At 49.4% G+C, this 24,342-nt stretch overlaps 2 long non-coding RNA genes across 3 annotated transcripts in view; one reads left to right on the forward strand and one right to left on the reverse strand.

The window, feature by feature from the left end:
• Window positions 1–7,996: 7,996 nt before the first annotated feature.
• The window catches only part of LOC110072937 (uncharacterized), a 41,246-nt gene continuing 24,900 nt past the window's right edge, over window positions 7,997–24,342 (forward strand). The window contains exon 1 of one of the 2 annotated variants that reach the window (XR_013538929.1): window positions 7,997–8,383. This is a non-coding gene — a long non-coding RNA (uncharacterized LOC110072937). Of the gene's footprint in view, window positions 8,384–12,902; window positions 13,275–24,342 lie in introns of those variants that run through there. The other variant, XR_013538930.1, reaches the window with a different exon arrangement.
• Window positions 16,817–24,328, reverse strand: LOC144584583 (uncharacterized). The gene is made up of 2 exons (XR_013538933.1): window positions 22,085–24,328; window positions 16,817–20,964 (listed from the first exon to the last, which is right to left on the reverse strand). It is a non-coding gene; the product is annotated as an uncharacterized LOC144584583 (long non-coding RNA).

A 24,342-nucleotide genomic window follows, 5' to 3' on the forward strand; every position in this document is an offset into this window, starting at 1 on the left:
AACACTTATGGGTTCAAGTACAAGATGCAGAGAAAGTGTGACATGTCATGGAAATCCTCCTCTTCCTATTCTATTTATTATTATTATTATTATTATTATTATTATTATTATTATTATTATTATTATTATTATTATTATTATTATTATTATTATTATTATGGGCGCCAGAGGTAACCCAAAGCCCGCGGCTGCTGGCTGGGGGGGGCATCTCTCTAACCTTCGGAGCCCTTGCCTTCTGGAGACCCTGCGTGCCCCCCCCCCCCGCGTGCTTCAGGGGGAAAAGAGCAGGGTTCCCCAGTCGGGGGTTCAAGAGGGTCGCCCCTCGGCTGGGATTTCCTTCCTCTGAAACCAATCCCCCTCCCCGCACCCTGTTTTTTTGTTCACTCGGGGGCATCATCCTCAAAGGGGACGGGGGGGAAGAAAGAGGATGATGAGAGAGCAGGGCTGGGGAGGCAGCTGTCCCTGGAGGCGGCAGAGACCCGGCGGGGCCCTGAGGGGGGGAGAAGCCAAGGCCTCGGACGTCAAAAAAGGGAGAGGCGGCCGCGACCTCCCATCCGGAGCCCTGGGGGTGGTGGCCCACCCCTGCCCAACTGTGCCCGGGTCCCCCCAAACGCTCCCGGAGGGGGGAATCAAGAAGCCCTGGCAGCCTTTCCACCCTGGGCTGGATCGTGTCCCTATATTTGATTCCTGCAAACCCCCCTTCCCTGCTCCTTGCTGCTATCAAGCATCGAGTTAACCTTTGGTATATCCTATAAACCTGGCTTGTTCTACAGTAAATATTATACGAGATAGATAGATAGATAGATAGATAGATAGATAGATAGATAGATAGATAGATAGATAGACAGACAGACAGACAGACAGACAGACAGACAGACAGATAGATAGATAGATAGATAGATAGATAGATAGATAGATAGATAGATAGATAGATAGATAGATAGATAGATAGATAGATAGATAGATAGATAGATAGATAGATAGATAGATAGATAGATAGTGGTAAAAACCTATGTTCGGGGCGCACGCTTTCAAATGGCAGAGGAAATGGTCTTGGAAAACACCCCCCTGGCCAGAAGTCAAGCTGGTTCTTAGGTGCTGGCCTGAATGGGTTTTGCTAAATTTCCAATGTGCTATTTTACACCGCACACGCGGTCTCTCTCTCTCTCTCTCTCTCTCTCTCTCTCTCTCTGCGTGTGTAAATCCCCCTAACAGCTCAGACGTGGGTGATGTACAGACGCGTTGCGCACGCCTAGGGACCGGTAGGGCTTTTTTTAAAAAGAAAGAAATAGAATATATAATATATGAGTACAGGTAAGTGTCTTAAACATACAGACGCGCCGGGAAGTATATCCTGAGTAAAACCGGGGTGGGTGGGTGTGGAATTCGTGTTTGGATGTACCGGTTACCTAACAACAACGGTAAGAGGAAGAGAGAGGCCAGGATTTCATCCTATCCTCTTTTTTTCCCTTTCGTCTGTGGCTCTATAGACGTCTAATCCCCCCCCCTCCCCAAATGTGGCCACCAGAGAGTCTCCGGGATGGTCGGCTAAGGATCGGGGGGGGGCTCGGGAAAAAGGGGTGCCAGGCTTTGGAGGCTTTGCCATCCGGTGGGGACTTTCGGTCTCCCTCCTGCCCGGCCTCAACCCACAACCCCTCCCCTCTCTCTATCTTTTCTCCTGCTTGGCAGCCAGAATCTGCCAGCTGGTCCATAAAACCAAACATTTTATTTGTTGGTTTTAATTTATAAGCCGCCTTTCAGGGGACCTGAAGCGGCTTACAACATCATAGGGGAGTCTCTCTCTCTCTCTCTCTCTCTCTCTCCGCTTCTTCTCGAACTACACCGTGGAGGGCGGGCATGGCTTCCTGCCTTCAACCATTTCCCTTGGTTAGAGGTGTGACAAACCCAGACCTACTGGGATCTATCACACAGTTACTAAGCTGCCACCAACCATTCCCTATAATAAGTCACACAGACCAGGGATGGATTTTTAAACAACAAAAGAATAAGGTTTATTTTAAATACAAACAGGGTAAATAAAACAATCAGGTGAATAAAATAAAGTAACGTGGCTTATTCTCACACACACAAGCATACAGTTTGGTTCACCTAGAACCTTTAACTTAAAGCACAGACCCTGAACCCATCAGTTCTGGCTAACCAACAGACCCCTGAACCTTTCAGGCTGGTACTCTGACACACAGTAGTACCCTGTCAGACACCCAGACTCCCACAACAGCTTCTTCTTCCCCAGCTGCTGCTTCGTCCCAACCCAGTGTCTCACAGTGTCTGTCTCAGCATCTCCCTTCACCACACAGGCATCACATATTTATACAGTACAGCCCCTCCTCCTGATGTCCCGCCTTCCACTCCCCATAGGATGGAACTTTCCCTCCAAACCCATGACAGACAGGTAACATCAGTGCTGTTATGTAACACCTCCCCTCTTTAAAAGTTGTTTTGTAGGGGGAAAGCTAAAAGTGCTTTTCACCAAAAAAACAACCTGCATAAAATACACAACAACATTTATACATACCATATAATACTTACATATACTTACACTCCAAGTTAACCATAGCAAATATGCATTTAAACATTTTACCATATACAGTACATCAATTTACCTTTATTAATACCAACCAAATTCAAAACCAGGTACATTTTAACTTTTTGTTTTCATTATATACATATAGTCCATGTTCTTTCGCCGTCTTCAGTCTTCAGGTCTTCTTGATAAGGCGTCAGCAACACAGTTCACTGACCCTCTGACCACCTTCACTTCAAAGTCATAGTCCTGTAAGTTCAAAGCCCACCTCATAAGTTTGCTATTGTGGCTTTTCATTGTCTTTAACCATTGCAATGGTGAATGGTCAGTACACAGAATAAAATGTCTTCCCCAGATGTAAGGCTTGGCCTTCTGGATCGCGTAGACTATGGCCAAACACTCCTTCTCCACGGTTGCCAAATGTCTCTCACCTTTTTGAAGTTTCCTACTCAGGTAGGACACTGGATGCTGGTCACCATTCTCATCCTCCTGGCACAGAACTGCTCCTACCCCGCTGTTAGACGCATCGGTGTAGATGATGAACTCCCGGTCGAAGTCTGGAGCACGCAGGACAGGATAGTTGATTAACGCCTCCTTCAACCTCTGGAACGCCGCCTCACAGTCGCTGGTCCACGGGATGCGGTCATCAGCCTTCTTCCTCGTCAGATCGGTCAGCGGAGCCGCAATCTCGCTAAACCTCGGGATGAACTTTCTGTAGTAGCCCACCAACCCAAGAAATGATTTGACTTTTTTCTTGGTGTTGGGTCTAGGCCAATCACGAACAGCTTCTATTTTGGCCTCCAGGGGTTTTATCATTCCTCCCCCTACCATGTGACCCAAGTATTTTATTTCTGGGCTACCCAGCTGACACTTGCTGGCCTTTACTGTTAGCCCTGCTGCACTTAACCTCTGCAGCACTAACTCCAGGTGTATCAGGTGATCTTCCCAGGTATTACTGAAGATCCCTATGTCGTCAATGTAGGCCACTGTAAAGTCACTGAGCCCTGCCAAGGTCTGGTCCATCAGCCTTTGGAATGTGGCTGGTGCATTTCTGAGACCAAAGCTCAGGACTCGAAACTCATAGAGACCAAAAGGGCTGCAAAAGGCAGTCTTTTCTTGATCCCTGGGATCAATTCTTAATTGCCAATATCCCTTTACCAGGTCCAATGATGAGATGAACCGACAACCCCCTATGGTTTCAATCAGGTTGTCTAGCCTGGGCATTGGGTAGGCATCAGGAGTGGTTACACGGTTTAATTTCCTGTAATCGACACAAAACCTAATGCTCCCATCAGGCTTGTCCACAAGGACTATCGGAGAGGACCAAGGACTAGAAGAGGGGACGATTATGTTCTCCCTCAGCATTTCGTCCAACTCCTTCCGCACCTTGTCCCTATAGGGTCCCGTTACTCGGTATGGGGATACTGCCTGCGGGGGTGCATCCCCTGTGTGGATCCGATGCATCACTCCCTTCACTATCCCCGGCTTGTTGGAAAACACCTGTTGATATTTTCTAAGCAGCATTTTTAGTTCTTGCTGCTGGTCTTGGGTGAGTGCAGGACTGATCTTTACCTCCTCTGGGTTGTATTTTACTTCCCCTCTACCCTCCCAGAAGGGTAATTCAGCTTCCTCACTCTCAGCTGCTTTTATCGCGAATAGAACCCTCTGTTCCCCTCTGTAGTAGGGTTTTAGGGCATTCACATGAACCACCCTCCTTGCTTGGTTCTCCTCTTGCTCTATTAGGTAGTTCAGGTCTGACATCTTGGAAATGACCCTATATGGTCCTGCCCATTTGAGCTGCAGCTTATTCTCTCTGCAGGGCCTAAGCCAAAGCACCTCCTCCCCTGGGTCAAAGTGCCTCTCTCTAGCTTTGCGGTCATACCATGTTTTCTGTTTGACCTTCTGCGCTTGCAGGTTTTCTGCTGCCAGCTCTAGATTTCGCTTTAGGTCATTCATCAAGGTGTCTATGTAAGTCACAACGTCTTGTGGGTCATCCTGGGTGATCTGCTCCCAAATTTGTTTGATCAAATCAAGGGGCCCTTTCACCCCTAAGTGTGCAGCAGACATGTCAGAGTGACCCCTTTGTAAGATCATGGGGCGATACTTTTCAGGTACCACCAGTTGACTTCTGATCCCATCTCCCCCTTTTGAGATATTCCTCAGGGTTTCTCTATATAAAATCCCCTTTTTCTCCAGAAATCTCACTGGGGTTTCAGGTGTTAGCTGGGCGTCAGTCACCTGTTCAAAACACTTTTGGAGAGTGGCGTCTGCCTTTTGCTCCTGTCCAAATCTGCTGTCTGTGGTTAAGGTTTCCACCACAGCTTCTGAACTCCCCCCACCTGCTTCCGTCTCTGGCTCATCATTACCCCCCTGAACTGTCCCTGTGGTGGCTTGTGAGCGTGTAATCACTAGCACCCGTTTCACATGTTCAGCCAGGTCATTTCCCACGAGCACGGCTGCTGGCAGAGTCGATGAAATCGCTATCCGCCAATCTCCCCTCCAGCCTTGAAAGTTGACAGGTACCTCTGCTACTGGCAGAGAGATTATCTGCCCCTCAATCCCTGCCACCTTCATGCTCTCATTTGGGATTATAAACTCCCTAGGGATGATATCTGGATGGCATAGGGTTACTTGGGAACAAGTGTCCCGCAGCCCCCTATACTGACGGTCAAGTATTCCTACGTCCACCCCTGCTGTCTCAAACAACTGAGAATCTGTTTTTATCAGCAAGCAGCGCTTTACCTCCAGAAGAGGACCATTTTCCTCAGCCTGATCAGCAGAGGCAGCTGTCCCAGACTGAGTAGCCATGGCAACAGGCTCCCTCTGTGACACTGAGCCTTGCTCTTTCTGGACACAGAACACAGCTTTTGGCTTGGTCCCACTAGAATTCTGAGGCACCATTCCTTTTAGCTGCTTTAATTTTTCACACTCTGAGATTAGATGACCCTTTCCCTGACAGAAATAACATTTTCTAGTGTATTTGGATTCTCTCTCCTCTTGTTTCGGTTTTCCCTCCAAATTCTGAGGGCTTGGTTTCATGCCTGAGGGCTTCCCTTCACCATGGGCCCCTCCCCCTTGCTGGCTTTTCCCTGGTCCCTGAGAGTACTTGCTGTAGGTTTCTTTGGGTTTACCTACAGATTTCCCCTCACCCAAGGGCTTTCTTATTTGGGAGATAAAATCCGCGATTTCTGCGGCTGCTGCCACAGATTTCGGTTTCCTTTCCCTCACCTGGAATTTCAATTCCCCATGCAGGACTGAATAGAACTGTTCCAGGGCTATCAAGTCTTTAAGCTGCTCATAGGTCTCTATTCCCTCCTGCGATAGCCATTTCTCAAGCAGCCTCACCAATTGGGCCCCCACTTGGGTAAAAGTCTGTTCTGGTTTCTTGGTGAGGGACCTGAATCTTTGTCTCAGCTGCTCTGCATTTATCCCATGTCTGGCAAACACCAGTTTTTTAAACTCTGCAAAATCTTTCATCAATTCCTCAGGCATCTCGGCATAAACCTCAGCCAGGCTACCACTGATTAAAGACCGCATGATGGTCATCTTCTCAGTTTCCCTTACTGAGAAGTCCACAAACGCTCTTTCCACTAAGGAAAAGAACACCTCAGGACAATCTCCCTTGTGGTACACAGGGAATTTCTTCAGGTCAGCCTTAGACAATTGGCCTCCCTCAGAATCCCTATTATTATTATTGTTCTGGTTCATCAGTTCCAGTTTTCTTAATTCAAACGCCATTTTCTCTCTCTCCAATGCCAATTCAAATTGTCTCTGTTTCTCCCTTTCCTCTCTTCTTTCTCTCTCTAATCTTTCCTCCATTTCCCTCACCCTCAGTTCATGCTGTTGGGCTAGGAGTATTTTTCTGAGTTCTGGGTCCTGCTCTCCTGTGCTGTCACCTTGCACTGAGCCAAATTCATCCTCAGAACCTTGGTCAATCTGGGGGTCTTTCACCTCACTCATGTCTGCTACTTGGCTTCGAGTCAAGGGCATACCCCCCCTCAGAACAGGCTGCTTTAAAAAGTCAAGCCTCAAAATAAAACGACCACTTTTTTCCTTTTACCTCAGAACCAGCTCTCCCTAGAGATTGCTGCTGTTCTTCAGCACTAAAGTTGCAACAGTATCGAGTCAGAGCCTACCCCCCTCTGCTGGGCCTCTCAGCTGGCAAGCTAGCTCGCTGTTGCTACGCAGTTTTTCCTCAGCTTTTCCCGCCAAAACTAGGCTGCCTCAGAGCACCTTAATCTAAGTCTCCCCAGTTGGCACGTTCTTCTACTAGCGCACCTCCCCGTGAGGTACACCTAGAAGATTACCTACGCGCCTCAGACTGTCCCTGACTAGACCCCCCTTGCTCTGGGCACACCTGCCAAGGCTTTGCTGGACCGCTGGACAACTGGACCAGTCGTATCCCACACGCTGGACACCAATCAATGTGACAAACCCAGACCTACTGGGATCTATCACACAGTTACTAAGCTGCCACCAACCATTCCCTATAATAAGTCACACAGACCAGGGATGGATTTTTAAACAACAAAAGAATAAGGTTTATTTTAAATACAAACAGGGTAAATAAAACAATCAGGTGAATAAAATAAAGTAACGTGGCTTATTCTCACACACACAAGCATACAGTTTGGTTCACCTAGAACCTTTAACTTAAAGCACAGACCCTGAACCCATCAGTTCTGGCTAACCAACAGACCCCTGAACCTTTCAGGCTGGTACTCTGACACACAGTAGTACCCTGTCAGACACCCAGACTCCCACAACAGCTTCTTCTTCCCCAGCTGCTGCTTCGTCCCAACCCAGTGTCTCACAGTGTCTGTCTCAGCATCTCCCTTCACCACACAGGCATCACATATTTATACAGTACAGCCCCTCCTCCTGATGTCCCGCCTTCCACTCCCCATAGGATGGAACTTTCCCTCCAAACCCATGACAGACAGGTAACATCAGTGCTGTTATGTAACAAGAGGGTCTCCCTTTTCAGCGGATCCCTGTTCCATAATTCCCGCTACGGCTTGCCAAAATCTCTCTCTCCCCCCCCCCCAATTTGGCGGGACGGGGGGATGATGGGGGATCGAGGTTTCGTATACTGGATTGCCGGCGAACCCCACCTCGCCGCCTATTCTTCCCAGAAGCAAACTTTTGCCCAGTTCTAGCGACCCTTCCTCCTGCCATGTCACCCCCTTCCCATCACCCCGACCCGCCAGTTAGACCCCTACCAAGTTTTCCACCCCCGCCCCAACTCCCCCCCCAGCACAAGACCCCCCCCCTCCATCAAAGAAATGGAAACCAGAAGAAGGAGCGGTGGCCTCCCCAGCCTCCTGCTCTTTATTATGGCTCATATATTCATATATTTCTAGGACGGGAAAGATTAGCTCTAGAAGGCCGGGGGGGGGGGAGAGAGGGAGGGAGGCAGAGAGAGAGAGAGAGAGAGACAAGGAGCTTCTTGCTAAGGCGTTTTATAGGTGACGTACTGTCTTACGCGGGGTGCTCTAGGCCCACTCACAGGCTTGTTCGCATCCCAAAATGACATTTCTCCTGCAGTCCCTCTTCAGTTTCCCCTGCCCCGCCTCCGAGGTGAGGCTGAGAAGTCTGGGGTGTGTGTGTGTGTGTGATGGGAGACGAGGTTTGGAAAGAGAGAAAGAGAGAGAGAGAGAGAGGGAAGGAGGAGGGGGGGGATTAGTTCTTCAGCCGGGAGACCAACGAGGGAGCTTCAGACCCACAGAGAGAAGACCGAGGGGTGGGAGCTGCGGAAAGAGACCCTCCCTTTGGGGTAGGGGGTCTTGGATCGCTTGGAAGAGGAGAGAGAGAGGATCATTGCACCGCTTCTGCAGGGTAAGATCTTTGACTTTCTCATTTCTGGAGATACATATATATATACTATATACTATATATTCCACCTCCGTCTATTCTCTTCCCTTCCCGAGACGGATGGCTCGTCCCTAGGCCAATTTATCTAAAACTCTCGGGATGGAGAGGCCGGCGTGGAGCCAGCCTTGGAGTTCCGAAGGCCTGAAATAGGCGTGTACGTGTGAGCGTGGGGAACAAAACCGCGTCAAGGCGGTTGATTGACTCTGACCTGTCACCTTAAATGCTGGGTCTGGGCCACCCATGGTTACCCTCATTTCCCTCGTCAATTCCAGTTTTCCTTCTTTTTTGGGGGGGTGGGGAGGGAGATGACCACCCACTGACCCATCCTCTCCGCCTGTTTAGATCACAACCGGTTGAAGTGATTTTGAGGTCGTGGGCAACAACTTATTTTTTTTCAACATTTTCCAATCTTTGTAGTACGTAGAGAAAGGCGAGGCTGCCATTCGGAAAAATCGGCGGCAATATCCGTCTCTGGGAGCACTGATATGATATATGATAGGATATGATTTATTTAAACATGCATTAAGCTTCTGGTCGTGTTTCCCTGGGTGTAAGGGGAAGGAAGGGGGCCTGGGCTTCCATTCCCCACCCGCACCCCCCTCTGCACAGACATACCTTGCTGCCTTAAGGATGCTGGAGGTGAGCCTGCCGCCCCTTTGAATTCTGCCGCCCGAGGCAGCCACCTAGTCGACCTCTTGAGTCGGATAAAAGCCCTGCCCTGCCTCAGATCCAGCTGCATACCGACGTTCTCTTTCTCATACACGTGTGCACACCCCCACACAGAACCCCCCTCCTGCTGTCAACGGTCTGCAGACAATGCCCTGGTGTTCTCGGTCAGTCCGACTCAGGTGGAGACGCGAGCCAGAGAGAGCCAACCGGGGCTCCTCAGGATGGAGACTCGCAGAGTGTGAGGCTTTGGAACCCCCAAACCCGCCCCCCCTCCTTACACACACACACACACACACACACACACACACACACACACACACACACACACACACACACACCTGGTCTGGGGAAGTGACTTGCAATCTTTTAGGAGTGGGGCAAAGAAGTTAGGGCTTGTTAAAATGGGGAGCAAGCCCATCACTCGGGCGCTGGAAGGAAGGAAGGAAGGAAGGAAGGAAGGAAGGAAGGAAGGAAGGAAGGAAGGAAGGAAGGAAGGAAGGAAGGAAGGAAGGAAGGAAGGAATTAGAAGCAGGGATACAGAAGCGAACAAACCCGGACAGGGACTCTTCTGTGGCTAGTGGGGAAAAACGGAAGATAAAAGTTGGTTTGGCGTGCCTGCATTTCAGCCTAAACAGAGCCGAGCTAATTCAGCAGAAAACCAGGGCATTTCGCAAGGAAGCGGATCTGTACCCATAAAAATTTGGGGTGTGTGTGTGCGTGCCTGGTAAAGCGAGTGTTACGACAAATAAGCCGAATCGCGCGGAAAAGGGGCGTAGGACGAATCCTGTGTTTGTTGCGGTGTGTTTGGGGTTTTGTTGTGTTGTTGGCCGTCCTTGCTTTTTCTCGTGGATATTACCCCTTATTTGGAGGACGTTTTTTCGGTCCCCGTTGATAATGCAACTGTTTAACCCGCAATTCGACCTCATGTCTTATAATAGAATTATTATTATTATTATTATTATTATTATTATTATTATTATTATTATTATTATTATTATTATTATTATTATTATTATTATTATTATTATTATTATTATTATTATTATTATTATATTTCCGGCTATTATTCTAAAGGGAAATAAAACCGAAACTTTGGTGAGGTTTTGATTTTTTCAAGGAGCGTGGGGAAAAAAACTCTTTAAGAGGACTTCTACGTAGCAATTTAAATATTCAGATCTGCACGCGGATCAGCAAATCTGTGTTTATTCTGGCTATATTTCCTTTCCCGGTGTAGCCTTGTCTAGCTCTGGCCGCTGTTTTCTAATGCTTTCATGCCTTTGTCGTATTTAGATACAAAATCCTTGCCAAAAAACAACAAAAACAAAAAAAACCCCTACAAACCTGTGCATCATCCAGCCTTACTCTTATTTTGAAATTTTCATTTAATTTTCTTTTCATGTTGAGAATGAACAAATAAGAGCATTCTTAGTGTCCCTGACCAGCCAGAGGTTTGTTTTATATTATTATTTTTTTTGGGGGGGGGGGGAGGAGATAATATCCAAAGAGATGATGGCAGGAAGGGATATTTATAGTTTTTTTTTGAAAAGAGATAAATTAAAGACAAGACTGCAAGAAGTCTTAATTGTGAGACGGAGAAACTGAAGGAGAAGACAAATAAGGTGCTTATAGTTTTTTTTTTAAAAAAGATGCAATTGATTCCTATTTTTTAAAAAAGGGAGGTTGCAAGAGGAGGAAGAGAAAGCGAAACCAAGGGGGAGAGACGCCGAAAGAGGGCAAGCCATCTGAGGCCCGAAGTGGACAGATTTTCATAAATTTCAATGCACCGTGCACAACCGGGTCCGCACGTCAGTTTGATAATTGCATTCACCATCATCATCATCATCATCATCATCATCATCATCATCATCATCATCATCATCATCATCATCATCATCATCATCATCATTTTAAAAAACCCATCACCGAAATCAAACCGTAGTCAAGCGCGAAAACGGCCTGAAAGGGGTTAAGCCCATTGCTCGTGAACTTGGCCTGTCCGTCTGGGGCTGTCTGGGTTTTGATGGATAGCTGGACCCCGCTGGCAAGTTCAGACGGCAGGACCTCCTCCTTCCTCCCCCCCCCCCTGCGGCTTAGGCGGTCCTGGGAAGCAGCCGGGGGAGAGGGGAAGGGGTGGGGAGGGGGAGGCGAAGGCTGCCCCATTCTCTCCCCTCCCCACCCCATCCCACCCCTTCACGCCTCAACCCCTGAGCCTCCTTGCCTTCCTACCTCCCCACCGTCCGCCCGCATGCGGGGATTCTTCTCCTCGGGGGTCCCTGCCCGATCTGGGTACCTTTTGAAGGGACCGGGGGGGGGATCGGGAGACACGGACCCTGAGCCCTTTCGGTGCCCCCCTTATTCCAGGGGCCGGGCTGCTCTGGAAGGAGGCGTAAAGGGGCGAGGTGGGGCAGCCCTGATGATGGGCTTCAGCATTTGGACAGCGCCCCCGGCAAGGTAAGCCTCCGGAGGGAGTGAGTGAGGGAGGCGGGCGCCGGCGAGGCCCCGCGCCCTTGGGGTCTCCTAGGGACGCCTTTGGGGCTGTGGAATTGGGTTTTTTTGGGGGGGGAATCTTGCTCCCAGCCACGTGCGAACTCAGAGGGTGAAATCTGAGTGTTTGCTCCATCCACCCACCCACTTCTGGAGAGAAGGATGGAAAGGCAGGAGGGATAAAGGGGCGTAGAAATGCAGACCGTGGAAGGCTAGGGGGGAGAAAGGATGGCAGATTCTCCCGGCCATTATGGAGAAATAAATCTCTCCCTCTTACTCCCGCCCAGTCTCACCTCTCCAAACCTCTGAACTTCTCTCTCGGTCCTGACCTCCCCATCATCGCTCCTTTCAAAAAAATATATACCGGAATCCCTGGAAAAAAACTGTCCTATCAATTCTGTCCTTCCTCAAGGGAAGCCAGAAAACAAACCCTTATTATTATTGTGGTGGTGGTGTTGGTGGTGATCATTTACTTCACTAGAACTCCAGTCCGGAGCCCTTTCTTCCCTACTTTATCCAGCACGTTCTGAGGACTGGTGTCCGATGGGGAGAAGCGAAAGGTGGCGGCGGCGGCTATTATTATTAGCGACACAGTCAATCAAAATTATAAAAGCATTGGCTGGCATTCTATAACAGATACCAGTTTTTAACCAAAAGCCTAAGCATCTGTTAAACATGGGCGCAGTATGTATGCTGTCCTTTACTTACTTACTTACTTACTTACTTACTTACTTACTTACTTACTTACTTACTTACTTACTTACTTACTTACTTACTTACTTACTTACTTACTTACTTACTTACTTACTTACTTACTTACTTACCTGCCTACCTGCCTGCCTGCCTGCCTGCCTGCCTGCCTGCCTGCCTGCCTACCTACCTACCTACCTACCTACCTATCTATCCATTCACTCATTCATTCATTCGCTCGTTTGTTCGCCCAGCTGCCTCGTCTGTTTCCAAAGGGCCATCCTCAACCAAACCTATCAGAACTGATTTATTTTTTTTTATTTAAAAAATGGGAACTATCGTAGCCTTAATTACAGACTGAAAGACCGAGGGGGGGGGGGGGAGAGACAGAGCTAGAGCGAGAACAAGAGAGAGCAAGAGAGAGAGAGAGAGAGAGAGAGAGAGCGCTTTCTGTTGGGAGTCAGCCCCCCCTTCTCTCCTCGACTCCCCCTCCCTCCCTCTTTCTCCCGCACCCCCTCCCCACCAAATCCCTGCCTCCTCCCCCAACCTGCTCCGATTGGCTGGAGCCAGACGCGGCTGCTCTGACGTCACCCAGCCTGCCAGCCGAGCCGCCCCCATGGCCAAACGATCAGAGAAGAGCGTCGGGGAGGCGAGGCAGGCAGCCTGGGTGCAGAGGAGGAAGAGGAGGCGGTGGGGGTCCAGGCTCCCTCCCTCCCTGCCTCCCACTCGCGCTTGCCCTCTGCCTGCCCACGCACCTCTCCCGCAGATCCAGAGAGGAGCAAGGAGAGGGCGCAGCATCATCATCAGCAGCAGCAGCTGGACCGAGGCTCAAGGATTTGGGGCTGTGAAGAGCCAGGCAGCCTCCTCCTGGCTGGCCTCCCTTGCTGGCTCTCTTGCCCCCCCCCCCAGCCCGCCTGCCCGCCCCACGATCTTCTGCTCCCAAGGATTCCTCCTGCCTCTCCGCCTCGCCTTCTCCGCTCTCCGCCGCCCAAGCTTGAGCTGCCTGTCGCGCGTAAGTGCTGATGGATGGATGGCTCTCGCTTTCCGCCGCCGGGAGCGAGCCAGCCTTGGCGGGCTGGGTGGCTGGGCTTCCCTCTCCCGCCACGGGGGGGGGGGAGAGGGGAAGGGGCTGGGGGTCGGGCCAGAGAGGGGTGGGCGCAGGAGGAAGGACCCCCCAGGTCCTTTGGGCCCACCCTGGTGGGTTGAGCTGGGTGGAAAGGCGGGGAGGCAGCGAGGTGTCTTGGCTCATCTGAGAGCGACTGGCCGGGTGTGTCGGTGGGGTGGGGGTGGGCAGAGAGATCGGGGTGGGGGGGGCAGGGTTTGGGAAAGGTTCTAGAGGGGGAGGGAGGCGTCCCCTCAGGAGGGGGGCAAAGTTGTCCAAACGCTTTGATTTTCCCTTCTTCCCGGCGGCGTTGGCACAAGCGAGGGAGAGGCGAAGGAAGGGTTCGGATGCACGTGTGAACGGCGGAGGAAGGGAGGGAAAGAGGATCGCGTGGAGGGGGAAAGGAAAGAGGGTTGGGGGAGAGGAGGGGGTCAACCTTCCCCCTTCTCAAGCCTTCCTCCTTCACCCCTTTGGATCTTGCTTAACAAAGGTAGCACCGGTTAGACTTCCTCTTGGTTCCACCTGGAGGGGAATATTTGTCTGTTCTCACACACACACACACACACACACACACACACACACAAACACACACACACACACACACACACACACACACACACACACACACACACACACACACACACACACACAGAGCTTTGAAACAGGCAGAGCAGCCATGAGCTATGAGGTGGCCTTCCCTTTGGGCAAGAGAGAGAGAGAGAGAGAGACAACAGTGAACTGGTCCAGAGATGCTCCGGCCTGCTTTCTCTTTCTCTCCCCGCCTGATTTGCGTGAACCCAGTTGGTGAATAAAGGGGTTCAGGATTGTTTTTGAGCCAGTGCTTCTGAGGGGCTGAACCGTCTTGCTCTCCAGGCCTGGGGGGACCTGGGGGGGAGTCACCATCCTTTCCCAGCCCCCCCCCCGGTTCTCCGCAGAATTCACTGAAGCACATTGGAAGTCTTTCCAAGGGCTTTGAATCAATTTTTCATTGGGTTGAAGGATCCAGACTAGGAGAATGGAATTTTGGTGGTGGATTTTAAAAAAAATGGAAGGGGGGTCCTTTGAATTGTGTGAGCATATGGGGCAGGGATTCTAATACCCCTCCAACAGATAATGATGATCCTCACAAACCACGAAGCCTCGCTCATCCATAAGAAGGTCTCGGTGTGCTCTGCTCTGGGCCTAAAGCAGCTGCTTCTGCCCATTGGTAGGGCCGTCCTGAAGCTTCCTATTAACATTTCAGATGCATTTATTTTCAAGTGCACTTGTTGGGAGTCAGATGTCGATTTTTGGTTTCCGGGACACCCCAAAGTGTGGGACCGGGTGGCAGGATAAGATTTATCCCAGGCTTCTGACAGAGATCCATCCTGTTTCAGATAGACCTGCGGATTTAAAACTTCTGCCGTTGCTGGTGGTCATGCAGATCCCTTCTTCATCCATCATTTTGACCAGCTTCTTAAGAGCTGGCAGTTTTATAGGAACACCTATCCCCATCACTGTGGGGAGGATCTATATTAAAATTTCTTCTTCTTGGTGGATTTGATACAGATCATTTGAGTGCCGTGTTGGAGGTGGCTAGAAGGGTAAGAACAGATTTCAAGGCAAGTGTGAACAAAAGGTTTTATTGACTACTGTATTTTAATCCAGGTTATCCAGATGGTAAAGATTTACCTTTTCTTCACTGTTACATAGCTCGGTGGCTTAAGTCTCATGCTATGGAGCTAGAGGCTGGGAGTTCGATTCCCCCACCGGGCCTCCTTGATAGTGGCTGGACTCCGGAGCAGTCCCTTCCAGCGTCGCCACCCTAAGATTATAGACACTTCAGCTTGAAAACAGGGAATGAGAAAGTGCATGGAAATGTTGAGTCCTTTTCTAAGCCCATGAGTTCTGGAAAGGTTCCTTTAATTAGATAAAGGAGAGACCTTTACATTTCTGAAAATTATCGGAGTCTCTGACTGCATGTATGTACCTGGGGTGGCAGCGAAATCTGGAGAATGTGTAGCTACCCTCATTAAACTTTGAATTCTCATGGCTCTGTTGACATCTTCTCTGCTTCCCTGGATCTTCCCCATTCAGGGACAGGATTATTTTTTGTGGAACCGCACACACTGATCCACGGATCCCAGCGAAACAGGAAAGCATTGGCTGGCCTAGGCCTCAGCCTTATGTGTGCAGATAGGCAGGGCGATAGTATGGGATGTTTAGGTTGCTTCAGAGGGAAAAAAAAGAGAGTCTCAAGGGAAAAGCCTTGGTAGACACATAACACACACACACGCACACACACACACCCCGTTATATGTCCGGAGGGACACCGGGACCTATAGACCTATTTATAGAAACATCCATCTATAGCTCTACCTCGGTGGCTTGCAAGCATCTCTGAAACAGAAGCAAGCGTCTGAAGGGATCCTCGCTGGGTCACGCACACACGCAACAAGGCACCCCCCCTCCCTCCCTCCAGCAAATGAAGGGAAGACCCCTCTGGAGGTTACCCGAGGTGGCCTAAATATAACTTCTCCCTAATTAAAGTCCGGGCGACGTCAGACGCGCCAGGCGGAGGACGAGGCCAGGCATCGAGAGAGAGAGAGAGAGAGATTACGCGCCTGGGCGAGGATGTGTGTATATGTGTGTGTGTGTGTGTGTCGCCGTCGTTGTTTTGGCGGGGTGGGGATTAAATAATTCAGGAGCAGGAGGCCCCAAGGCTTCGGCGCGCGAGGTTTTCTGAATGGCGGGCTCCGGGGGTCTGGCTGGCTTTGATGGATGCCCGAACGGCGGTGATCGCGCCCCCCCCCACCCCACCCCCGGCTGTCGTGGGTGTTTGTTGTGATTCCGCGGCGTTCGGCTCCGAAGGCGAGGTGGGCACCGATCCAGGCGAGAGGTTGTGTAAGAAGGCTAAGCGGAAGGGTGGGGTGGGGAGGGGGGAGAGCAGAAGAAGCAAGCAAGCAAGCAAGCAAGCAAGCAAGCAAGCAAGCAAGCAAGCAAGCAAGCAAGCAAGCAAAGAAGGAGCTGATAATGGCAGGAAGGAAGGAAGGAAGGAAGGAAGGAAGGAAGGAAGGAAGGAAGGAAGGAAGGAAGGATCGCGCTAAGGCCGCCTTGTCAGGTCCACGGCCGCCGCCATCCGAGCGCCGCCGACTCGCGAGAAGGCCCCCTCCCCCAGCGCTTGGGCCGATCCTTTCCGCGCCGCCGCGCCGGCGGACGAAGAGGCAGGCGCGTTCCCCGGCTCGCCTGAACGCGATCCCCCGGCTTCTCGCTTCACCCCTCCAGGCGCACGCCCTAGCCTTCCTCTACACCCCCACATTTTATTTTATTTTTATTGCTTTATTTTTTAAGGCTTTGCATTAACCCCCGGCCAGCTCCAAGAAGAGCCTTTTTTAAAAAAATAAGAAAGGAGTCCAATCTACTTATCTCTTTTCCCCTCCCCCAGTATTGAACCTGGGGCGCAAGGGAACCCCCCCCCCAACTCCACAGCCCGCCCTCCCCGGTCCGCAGGCTTCCCAGCTAAATCCAGTGACTTCAAAATAACTTCACTGACTCTCTCTCTGTGTATGTGGGATGAAAATACATCCTTCTTACCGCAGGGTTTAGCTGAGCTACCCTCGGGTATCCAGATGAGGGAAAAGCATTTTGAACAATCCTCTCTGGGATTCTGAATTACACCTTCTCTGTTTCTCTCTCTCAGCCTTAGATTTGGGATAGGGGTAATAATGTAGTTGCACCTCGGGTGTTCCTAAATATGGAATATGTCTGTCTAGATTTTCTCCATGGGGGAAGGGTACAAAGTTAAGCAGGAGCAGCCCATTCCCGGGAAGGTGAATTGAATCTCCCCTGGAAAATCTGCTGGAGCAGGTGTGCAGAAGGTCTGGCCATCGGCATTGGTGTAGAGAGCCTCGGAACCCCAGCATCGCCCACCGTTAGCCTTTCTGGCTAAGGCTGGTGAGAAACGTAGTCCAGGGATAATCTGGATTACATTTCTGCATTGTGGTCAAAGTGGAAAGACCTTCCGTCTCCTAAGGGCTGGGGCTTCTGATGCTGAAATTTTATGGGGGACAGATCAGGTGTATAGACCTCAATGTCTGGAGCAGGTATAACCAGCCACTCCTTCTCAGGCAGAAAGAAACCATAAAGGTGAGTTCAGCACAGAACCCTTAGCGTTCTGGTCTGCTCAGACCCAGTTTTTCCGGCCTCTGTCTTCTCCCTACATCTGCTGGTCTCCTGCTACCCAAGCATAAGCAGCAATGATTTCTCAGTCTGGGGTCCCCAGATGTTCTTGGATTCAAATTCTCAGAATTTGAATCCACAGCATTAGTTGCGCTGGCTAGGATTTCTGGGAGTTGTAGTCCAAGAACATCTGGAGTACCAGAGCCCTCTGGGGTTGGGGGGTGAGGCTAGATCTAAAAGTGGAGAATTTTGGGCATGGCCCTTATATTCAACAGCAGTGTAGGAAAGAAAGGATCCTTGTGTTCTGGCAACATTCAAGAGAAGCCTGGTGGCCAGTGGTTTACATTTAGATGCTGCTTGAGCCTTTCCTGTTTTCATCTGCAAAAGAGAAACAGGGATTTATCCTCTTTGGACCCCATTCCTCTCTCTTATCTACTCTGGAATCAATGGCACTATTTAATTTCTCTAAAGAGGGAGTGAGGTGTGAGCTATTTTTCCTCCCCTGAAATGCAGAGACTATTCCCCCCCCCCCCATCTAGAGGTGCTTTTAAAAAACCCCATTATCCTCAGGGTGATATTTCCCACCACTGATCTTAGCACGAAACAGATAGTACTTAGACCAGAATTTCTTGATTTCTTCTCTTCTGGTTTAGCTTTAAAATGGGGAAAAGAATGTCTATCATATGCTAGGAGGATTTTTGCTCTTTTCCTTAAGCCAATGTGTCCTGCGGGTTATTATTAATGCTTGATCCTAGTTTGCCCCCAGGGGAGAAAGGAGAGCCATCCCTCTTAAATGGAGCTATAGATTTGGGGGCCAAAAAGGAAGTGTGTCAGACAGTCTAAGATGAACCAGCAGTGGGTTAGGGGCGAAGAAACTCAGTTCCTCCTTTCATTCTGGTGATAAGCCAGGCTTCCCCTTGCTTCCTTCCCCCTGGGGTAGGAAACTCAGCTTGGCAATACCTTTCAGACCCATCTGGATTGGTGCACACAGGAGTCCAAAAGAGGAGGTCTCGCTTGGAGGATGCTTTGGGTACCACCTTCCTAAGGCTTCGGAAGAGCCGCAAAGGGCCGTGGTCTAAACCTGGCTTCTTCAGAAGGGTGAAAATCTGGAAGAAAAGAGAACTAGGAACTGGTGGAGGTAGAAAGAAGGACATGGCTCCTTGGAGAGCTTGGTAGCTTAGTATGGAGCAGAAGGGGGCCTCTGAAGCACCTTATTCCTCCTGCCAGCTTCACTGCCTCTGTTTCTTGGAAGTGGTGGTTGATTATTCCAGCCACTACTCTATTGCAATTTTCAAAATGAATTTCTATATTTCCCTCCTCCTCTCTTCTCGTCTTCACCCCCTATTTGGCTCCCTCTAGGAAAGGAAATGTCCTTCCCTTCCCTTTGCTCTCCCCTTGTCTAAAAAAAATTATATATTTTCCTTGGACTAAATCTAAACATGCAGAATTGATCTTCTCTGCCTTGCTCTCCTGCAAACCATACCCTAATGTCCAAACATGTTTATAGTAGGCTGGAAATGTAGCTGCCTTAATGAGGGATCCTGACACGTTTGTGTTTGTGTGTGTGTGTTTGTGTGTGTGTGTGTGTGTGTGTGTGTGTGTGCGTGTGTGTGTGTGTGTGTGAATGCCATTTTGGGTTTGGCCTACTGAGGTGTATACGCAGGCGCCACAAGTCACCCATTAAAGAGCAGGATCGGTACTGAGTTTGGCATCAAATGGATGGCCTAATTCTCTTACCTGTATGACCAGGTGCATTAAGAAGCAGGTTGAAGGTGCTTTTGCCTGTTTGGGGGGCATGGAGCAAGAAGGGGAGAAAAGGTAGGCAGAGAAAAGGAAAAGAGATTTCCGCCTTGTTAAGCCCTTTCTTTACATGTTTGACGCACACTGCCTCCAAGGCGCAGCAAATACTGTCCTTTTCTCACTTTCCTGCAGGAGGAACAATAGCGCAGAGAGAGAAAATGCAGATTAGAGCATCTTGCACTTTAATTGAGATCTCGGAACACTCTCTCCAACGTCCTTTGAACTTAGAACAAAATTTATTTATTTCTTGGACTAGGATATTCTTAAAGCCTCTGAAACTTGGCCCTCCAAACACCCTCCCTCCCTCCCTAGGACGAAAATAGAAATATTAGGCCAAACATCTAAACCTCGCCCCTAATGGAGAATGACTGTACCCTGGCTGCTATCCTGTCTCGACTCCCTTAAGAATAGGCCCCATTGAAATCCATGGGTCTCCCTTCTGAGCAGGTCTGCAAAACGCAGCTCTCTTGGTCCTTGATCTCCTAACAAGGCCGTCAGTAAGACAACATTCTGGTTTTTTTGAGAGGGGAAGGCCTTCTTATATTTACATCTGAGAAAGAAGGGAATTTAGGAACCTGAGAAAGAAAGGAGATGCTATTTTAAAAATTAAATTAAAAAAATACATGGGTGATCTTCGCTCACTGTTAGCCTCTAGAAATACCCTTCTACAATTCTCATCATCCCCAGGCTGACTGCGGGTGATGGGAGTTGTAATCAAAGCTGCCCTACTCTAAAGAGGTCAAACAACCTTCTTCTCTACACTAGCCATAGTAGTCCGGAAATAAACCCAAATGTCTTCATTTTTTAAAAAAAGCAAACTTATATTGATTTTCTTAAACTTAAAGCCAGCCTTTCCCTCCCTCCCCCCACCCCAAAAATTTGCTCAAGGCAGTCAAGCAAACAAAATGCACCTGCCAGGTGTGGGAAAATATACCTTGATTATCCTGCAGGCTGGAGGGAATCAGAAATATTGGGGGGGGGTATTGAAAATCCTCATAATCTCAAGTGTACAGCGATGCATTTATTTAAAATATTGTTACCCCCGCCTTTCTCCTTGAAAAGGACCCAAGGCGGCTTACAACAGGGAAAGATCACATTTAGCGTTGAAAACGATGACTATAGGACGGGCGTTAACATCGTGAAAAAAGACAATATTTAAATCCTTTCAGCCAGGAAAATGTATGTGTTACGTTCCAATTCAGCGAAACGCCCTTCAAAACAACGAACGCTTAGCCTCCCCCTTGAAACTCTAATTAAGAATTTTTTAAAAAATTATTCTGAACCCCGAATTTGCTGCAGTCGCTCTCCAGGGCGAATCCTTCTGGAGTGAAAGCTGAGAGCCCTGGGGATCTCCCCTTCCGCCTTGTCGATCCACAACACTGTTCGGCCGGAGGGCAGGCTTTTTCAGTGGGGCGGGGAGGGGGGGGAACAGCACACGCTCCAGGGAAATTCAGACAATCCTCAAACCCCCACCACCACCCATTGATTTAAACTGGCGCACGGTGGCAACTTTCAACCCACTTACCAGCGAGAAAGCCTCATGGAAATCATCTTGCTTCTGAGTATGGAAGTTTGCACGGCAGATCTTCTCAGGTTTGGCACAAGAGTTCCTAGATGACCTTTCCGTAATGTATTTTGAAGGCTTTTGTTAATCAACAACCGTCCCAGGGGAAAAAATAAAAATAAATAAAAATAAAAATAATTAAAATTTTAAAAAAGTGGTAGTAAGTTTCACCAAAATCGAAGGTTTCCATACTTACATGGTAATATGTTCCTCTACTTCTCATCCTTCTTATTAGATTTTTTTTTTTAAAAAAACCCACACACTCTATGTGTAGGTATTAAAATAGAGTTACATCATGTTTTTAAAACGCGAGGATGACAATTTAAAGGCAGCAATCATTTCAGAAGGGAAGCAAACGCGGTTAAACCTTTGCAGGCGTTCACAAAGACAATAAACAAAGAGATATTTAACTACACGCACAGAATGGGTTTTAGACTGTCTGGAGGTGGAGAAAAGGAAAAGAAAACAGGATAACATTTCTGCGAGGGAGAAAAATGGGAGAGAAAAAGTAGAATCTATTCTTAAATATTTGTTTGTTTTTTAAGCATACGGCAAAGAGTGGCTCCTAATCTCTGGAGTGTTTATTTTATTTTATTTTAAATTCTTCAATTATTATTATTATTTGCCAATGACTCAAGCCTCCCTCCCCCAAAATGAAGCTGACCCTCTCCCTGGTCAAGCAAATAGACAAATGACAAACCCACCCGATGCAAAGGCGCAGTGAGCCAGTTTAACCGTCTGGTTAAACAGATTTCCACCGAGAAAGTGGCCTCCATGTAAAGCAATGAGACCCAGGAGCGCTCATTTCCCAAGGATGACGTCCCCGTTGAACTCAATGGGCCTGAGTCCGATTCAGGCATTTCCTAACCATCTAAGGGGGGGGGGGACGATGGCAGCCTTTCCTCGCTATAAGGTTATTTTTTTATTATTTTATTTTGTGAGTTGCTAATTGCCCCCCCCCCCCGCGCAAGCCGCAGGCTCCTTGCATCTTGGGCACAGCAGCAGCAACAACAGTAGATGATGATGATGCTGTTGCTGCAATGGGGATGTAAACTGGTTGATCTTCAGAACCAGAGAATGGTTTGTTTTTAGGTGGCATTCTCCGAAACCTAACGCCTCTGCGAACACACTTCAGGGCCAGACTTCCTAAAACGCATCGAGATTGGGGGGTGGTGGGGGTTTAACGGTGTTTACTCACGTGTAAAGAGGCTCAGCACCCCGGTGTTCCAAAGCCGAGGGCCGTTTTCCGCCCGCAATTGTGCAAGGCTGGGTTGCAAGCGAAGCTTCTCCATTCGCTGCAGAATTGCTCTCCTGCAACCTCGCATCCAGGGTTCTTGCGATTTTGCACCCCTGCCTCAGCCTTTATTTGGAAAAAAAACCCACAACAACCCCGACCGTTTCTTTTGCTAATACATCTGATCTTAACTGGAGAGGTTTTGGAATGGGTGAATGCGAGGAGGGAGTCAATGCTGGGTCAGATTTCTGGAGATGATCGCGTTTATCGCGTGGGTTGTTGGTTCTGAATCCAGAACACCGTGTTTGTCCCGAAATGTTACTCCCAAGGAAGTCCAGGGAGAGGCTGCGGGAAGAGCCGAGAAACAGCGGAAAGCGAAATAAAGAAATAGCGGAATAAGCGGTTTCCTTTTAATCATATCATCCCTTCCCCCCGTTTCCCACTAATTCTGGAGGGGGCTGATTTGCATGTCGCGTTGGTGATTTGCATGTGATATTGTCTTAAGCCGCGGAAGTCTGCATTAATGGGATTGGATCAAAAAATTGTGCCAGAAAGATCGTTTCTCTCTCGTGGCTGGGGAAATGTGTGGAGGGATATTTATTCGCTTTAAATTGAACTGGGAGAGGGGAAAAACAACAACCCCACCATGTATTGGAAACATCAACAAAATATTTTTATATTAGGATGGCAAATTCAATGACCCATGGGTTTATGATGCTAATATTTTATATCAGGAGTCCAGGGAAAGGTTGTGACGCACGGGGTTTTACAGAGAAGAGAGGTGTAGGGAGGTTTTAAGGCTGGTTTGTACGAAAGTAAGTCCCCCTGAATAAGAGGAACCTTCAGGGTGGGCCCTGGCCACGATCCTGGGCGTGTCTCTCTGAGATCAGGCTTCGGTACAGAAAACGGTCTGGCACCGTTTTATCCGTGTCCACACGAGGGTTGAGCCGGGAGCGCCTAGAAATACGCACAGGAGCGCCGGTTGCACAATGAAATCCTCCTTTTAAAGGCCCTTTGAGTTCCCTGGGAATCAGCCCTTTTCTTCCATTACTCAGTCTGTTCCCGTGAACTCCATAGAACGTGGGGATGCAACGCTCCGGCTGGAATACAGGGCTCCAGGCTTGGAATAGGTCTCGGGTGTGTTTTCTAGAGAGTAAATACGCAACGAGGATCTAGATAGGAGCAGCCAATTTGGAAGGAGGGGCGGTTGTTGTTGACCTCAGGGAACAATGCCCCCCCCCTTTTTTCTCCCGCTTCTCCTTCTTGGACCCCAAAGAGCAGAAATCAGGTAGGGTCGTGGGAACTGTCCCAGATCGTAGCCCGAGGCTTCTGCTACGACCCTTTCAAACCCTGAAGCCCCCAAAGTAAACGAGCCGAAGCCTATCCACAGGCATCCATGCCCCCAGACCGAGACATCATGCTTTGTGAGGCTCTAGTCACGCGTCTGCTTCGCCAGGAGAGCCCATTGACTTCAATGGGATTTTGTCCTGCTGCTCTTCCCCCCGCGCCCCCTCCCCATTCCTTTCCTCTTGGAGGCGAGAAACCATCAGGGCTTTTTGCTCCTATGGGATCCCGCTAGCCCTAAGCCGTACTTTGCCCCCACCCCAGGATTCGTTTGTTTCAATGGGGTCCCCCCTCCAATAAATCAGCTAGGCCTAGTGAAAGGAATGGGGGGTTGGTGTGTAGGGGAGAGATGCGAGGAGAGGGCGATGGTGGAGAAATTCTGGTTCCCCCAAAGAAAGGATGGGAAGGAGAGATGGATAAAAAGATGGAATATGGGATTTTTTTTTGGGGGGGGGTGGAGATGGGGGGGAGAGGAAAGAGGCGGGAAGGAGCAGCGATTTGAATGCCAGGGCGCCGATTGGAGGAGGCCTTGCCGACGTCACTTCCCAACCAGGTTGATTAACATGAGAAAAAAAAAGGGGGTCTGGAAGTTAGTCCAGAGGTAGAGGGGGTGAGTCTGGAGTCTGGCAACCCCGGGGGTGATTTGAATGCCAGGCAGCTGCTTCTCCCCCCTTCTTCTCCCCCAACTGGGGAATGGCTCAGTTTGGAAAGACAGAGCCCCCCCTTCCATCAACTCCCCTCCCCACCTCCAATTTTCAGAGCAATGCTTTGCCTTAATGAGTGGCCATTGCTTTGGGGAGTTCGCCCCCCACCTTCCTCCTTTAACCTTAAAAAAAAGCAATACCAACCCACAAACACTCATCCCCCCCCCCTTTCCT

Source organism: Pogona vitticeps, chromosome 12, assembly GCF_051106095.1.
Source record: "Pogona vitticeps strain Pit_001003342236 chromosome 12, PviZW2.1, whole genome shotgun sequence".
Lineage (NCBI taxonomy): Eukaryota > Metazoa > Chordata > Lepidosauria > Squamata > Agamidae > Pogona > Pogona vitticeps.